A 4,700-nucleotide genomic window follows, 5' to 3' on the forward strand; every position below is an offset into this window, starting at 1 on the left:
CTAGAATTTTAGCCACACAGGAGGCTGATATTTGAAGATTACTTACTGTTCAAAGCTAACCCCACACAAAGTCCAGAGACAGTTATCTCTAATTAACTAGCAAAAACCTGGAACTGGAGAGGTGACTCAAATGGTAGAACACCATCTGTGAGCAGAGTAAACCCAGCAAGAGAGACCCTGCATCCAGGCCTGAGTACTGGCACGAAAAAGAAAGGAAGAAAGGAAGGAAGGGAGGGAGAGAGGGAGGGAGAGAGGGAAGGAAGGAAGAAGGAAGAAAGGAAAAAAAATTATTATTGGTGGAACTGGAGTTTGAATTCAAGTTAGTCCTTGGACTTGCTAAGGAAGAACTCTACTACTGTTTGAGCTACACCCTCCCACCCCCCCAAAGAAAAGCACATCATTTTTGGCAGTACTAGGGTTCAAATTCTGGGCCTCCTGCTTACTAGGCAGGCTCTTCCAATGAGCCATGCCTACAGTCCCACCCGACTCCCATATTACTTTTTAAAATAAAAACTAAAACCACAAGTTGGGCACCAGTGGCTCATGCCTGTAAGCCTAGCTACTCCGAGGGCAGAGATCTGAGGATCATAGTTTGAACCCATCCCAGACAGGAAAGTATGTGAGACTCATCTCCAATTAACCACCAGAAAACCAGGAGTGGCCCTGTGGCTCAAAATGGTAGAGCACTAGCTTGAATGGAAAAAGCTCAGGGACAACTCCCAGGCCCTGCGTTCAAACCCCACAACTGACCAAAGGAGAAAAAACAAGTAAAAACACAAGGAAATGGATAGACCTAGAACAAATCGTGCTAAGTGAGGTAAGCCAAGCTCAGAGAGACAAACAGTGAATGTTTTCTCTCATGTATAGGAGCTAGAGCCAAATACAACTGGACATGATAACCTATAGAGGACTCTAGGCATTCATTCACGCACTGTCAGACTAAAGGAGGATACCCTTAGGAGAGAAACACAACGGTGTAACTTTTCTAAACATACTATTTTTGAAAATGAACTTCAGGAAATGGAAAATTCTTTTTGTTGTTGTTGTTATTGGTGGTGGTGGTAGTTTTGTTGTTGTTTTTTTTTCCCCTCCTTTCTTGTGAAGTAAAGATGGAGCACAGAAAGGGAGGGAGGAAGAGTGAACAAATGCAATTATGTTATTCAGTATACCCTATGTGGAAAATGACCTATGTAACTTGTGGGCAGGGCTGGGAGAGGGAAACTGGAGGAAAGTAAAGGAAGGATTGGCATTGTCCAAAAAAAAGAAATATACTTATTATCTTATAAAACAGTAGCCTCTCTGTACACCTTAGTAAAAAATATATATATATATTTTGGTGGGTCATGGGTCTTGAACTCTGGGCCTGAGTGCTGTCCCTCACCTCTTCAGCTCAAGTCGAGCTCTCTACCACTTGAGCCACAGGGCTATTTCCAGTGGTTTATTGGAGATAAGAGTCTCATGGACTTTTCCTGCTGGGGTTGACTTTGAGCCATGATCCTCAGATCTCAGCCTCCTGAGTAGCTAGGATTACAGGCGTGAACTACCACCGGCATCCTTCCTTCTTTTTTGTTCCATGCTCCTTTTCCTTCCTCCCAATTTTCTTCTCTGGTATTGGATCTCATCACTCATCCATCCCACACAGATTTCGGTTCCAAAAACTTCAGTATTCCTGCTTGACTGAAAGTACTATTACTGTTCTGATCATAAAGACAATGTTCTGTCTTTGCATATAGCAAGTTTTCTCAATGTGCAATCAGGCATACTAAAGGAAGATCTTTAAGTGGGAAAAGTTCATTACCTTTCACATTAATGTGAATTATTAGTGTCCATGATGGGCTATAATATCGTAGCCCACATTTTCAACATTTCTTTGACAGCATCCTGCTGTAAAGCATAGCCTGAGATAAGTAGTCTTTGGAACACATTTCAGAAAAATTTATATTAACATTTTTGTTGATTGCTGACTAGCTATGTAACAAAGAATCAGGCATGGAAACTCTCTGCGCCTCAGTTTTACTCCTCTGCAAAATGGGACTAATATAAATTCCCTGTTCTATGATAGAACTAGGGCTTCAGTCAATCATCTAAAGATAACTTGACCAGGGCTGGAGGATCTGCTTCCAAGATAATTAATGTGATTGTTGGCTTGACTGATCACATGTCATGCTTCCCCCAGAGCAAGTGATCAGAAGGACCAGGAGAAAGTGACTAAGGAGGAAGACACAAAGTTTTTTATAATCTAATCTTGGATATTACATGTTATTCTTCTATATTTTATTAGCCACATAAGTTCTAGCACTATGTGTGAGGGGATTACAAATACATGAATACTGGCAGATCGGGGATCATTGGTTATTTCTAATAAAACTGGCTAGTATAACTCCTTTGCAAAAAGGTCCTCAAACTAACCATCTCTTCATAAAAATCAATAAACATGTGGCATGTTGCTGAGAACATGGGGAAAAGGAGCCCTCTCATGAGCTTGGCATGGAATATAAATTACTGCAACAATTCTGGAAGGTGGTTTGGAGATTCCTTGAAAACCTAAACATAGAACTACCCTGTGATACAGTGATACCACTCTTGGGCATCTACACAGAACATTACAAATCAGGATTTGGTAAGGACACTTGCACATCTATGTTTATTGCTCACTATTTTCGAGAGCCAACTTATGGAAATAGCCCAAATGTCCTACAGTGGATGAGTGGATCAAGAAAATATACATGCCCTGGTTCAGGCCTTCTACCTCGTGTGGTGCCCCGGCGGAGTGGAGCCGGTCAGGATGATCATGGACATGCGGCTCGCCATCTTCGCCAACATGCTGGGCGTGTAGCTCTTCTTGCTTGTCGTTCTCTATCACTAACTACATAGCAGTCAACAATCCCAAGAAGCAGGAATGAAAGTGGTGTTTTCTCTGCCCCAGGGTTCTAGGACGTAGTCTGAGGCAAGATGGAGTGTGTGAGGGGCCTTCACACTTCACTTCATCCCTTCTACCATCACAACATACAAAGCAACTACATCTGGATTTTCCCAAACAACTTTTATTTCCTCAAAGTCTTCCTTAACCCTATGGAACAAGAAGCTGTCACTGGATAGGGCCCAGTATAGGGGCTGCTTTCTTTTCTATTCCCTCTCCCCAAATAAAAAAAATATAGATATAAAAAAGAAAACATTATACATACACAATGGAATTTTACCTGTCAGAAAGAATAACATTATATCATTTTCAGGGAAATCGATGGACCTAGAAAAAGTTAAGTGAAGTAAGTCAGGCTCAGAGAGACAAATTGTGCATGTTTTCTCTCATATATGAAAGTTAGATCTAAAATACATACATGATAACATATATAAGGTTTATGCATATATACACAAACAAACTGACTAAAGGATGGTATACTTGGGTGAGGAGTCCAGTGGCTTAACTCCTCTGAACAACTAATGAACTATTTAACAAAATGAATACCAAGAAGTGGAAATATTTGGGTAGGGAGAAGAAAATGAGAAAGGGTCACAAATGGAGGGAGGAAGAGTAAACAAATATAGTCATTATAGCCAATGTACATTATGTAAAGGATGAACTATGTAGCTTGGGGAGAAACTGGAGGACAATGATGGAAAGGGTAACATTGATCAAGATGCATTGTACTTATAACCTGACTTATGGAATTGAAACCTCTTTGTACAACTACTTAATGATAAAAATAAACAGGTGGCTTTTGTTAATGCAATAGAGGGCTAGGCATGATGGCACATTCCTGCAGTTCCAATTATGTTAGGCAGAGATGAGAAGATCAAAGTTCAAGGTCAGCAAAATTAGCAAGATTATCTCAAAAACAAACCAGCTGCTGGGTGCTGGTAGCTTATGCCTGTAATCTTAGCTACACAGGAGGCTGAGATCTGAGGATCTCAGTTTGAAGGCAGCTCAGGGAGGAAAGTCTATGAGACTCATCTTCAATTAACCAACAGAAAACTGTAAGTGGAGCTGTGGCTCAAAGGAGAAGAAAAGCTCAGGGATAGCATCCAGGCCCTGAGTTCAAGCCCCATGATCGACCAAAAAAAAAAAAGAAAGAAAAAAGCATAGTCCAAGTATAGTACTTCATACCTATAATCCCAGCAATGTAGAAGGCAGAGGCAGGAGGATTTGCTCTGAGGCAGACCCAGGGCAAAATTGAGACCCTACTTGGAAAATAAACTAAAGCAAAGAAGGGCTGAAGCCCAAGTGGTAGAATGCTTCCCTAGCAAGTCTAAGGTCATGAGTTCAAACTCCAAAACCCCCCTCCAAAAACCATAAAACATTTGTGTTGGAAGCATTACTCAGATAGAGTGCCAGATAACCAAGCAGCTCAAGAATGAGGACCCGTCCCTCCCTCACAGTATAACCCCTGCTTTCACTGTATTTGATGTCAGTATAATTTGTGGAGGGGAAGGGGGAAAACAAGTCATTTAAATAAGGATACAGGTGGACCTGTTGCAACAATGAGAAGTACAAGTTGTGATGTCAAAAACGAACTTTACAACTTGGGGGCGGGGAGGATTGGGTGGGAAGGGATGGGAAGGGTAAACGAAGGAGGAGGCTACAATGCTTGATAAGAAATGTACTCACTGGGCTAGGAAGGTGGCTCAGTGGTAGAGCACTTGCCTTGCATGCCTGAGGCCCTGAGTTCGATTCCTCAGCACCACATAAACAAAAAGAAAAA

The 4,700-nt window shown here is 41.6% G+C and overlaps 1 pseudogene; it reads left to right on the top strand.

The window, feature by feature from the left end:
* The first annotated feature begins 2,785 nt into the window (after window positions 1-2,785).
* LOC105988686 lies at window positions 2,786-2,903 on the top strand (annotated as a pseudogene).
* The last annotated feature ends 1,797 nt before the right edge of the window (window positions 2,904-4,700 follow it).

The sequence above is a fragment of the Dipodomys ordii genome, unplaced genomic scaffold, assembly GCF_000151885.1.
Source record: "Dipodomys ordii isolate 6190 unplaced genomic scaffold, Dord_2.0 Scaffold50, whole genome shotgun sequence".
Lineage (NCBI taxonomy): Eukaryota > Metazoa > Chordata > Mammalia > Rodentia > Heteromyidae > Dipodomys > Dipodomys ordii.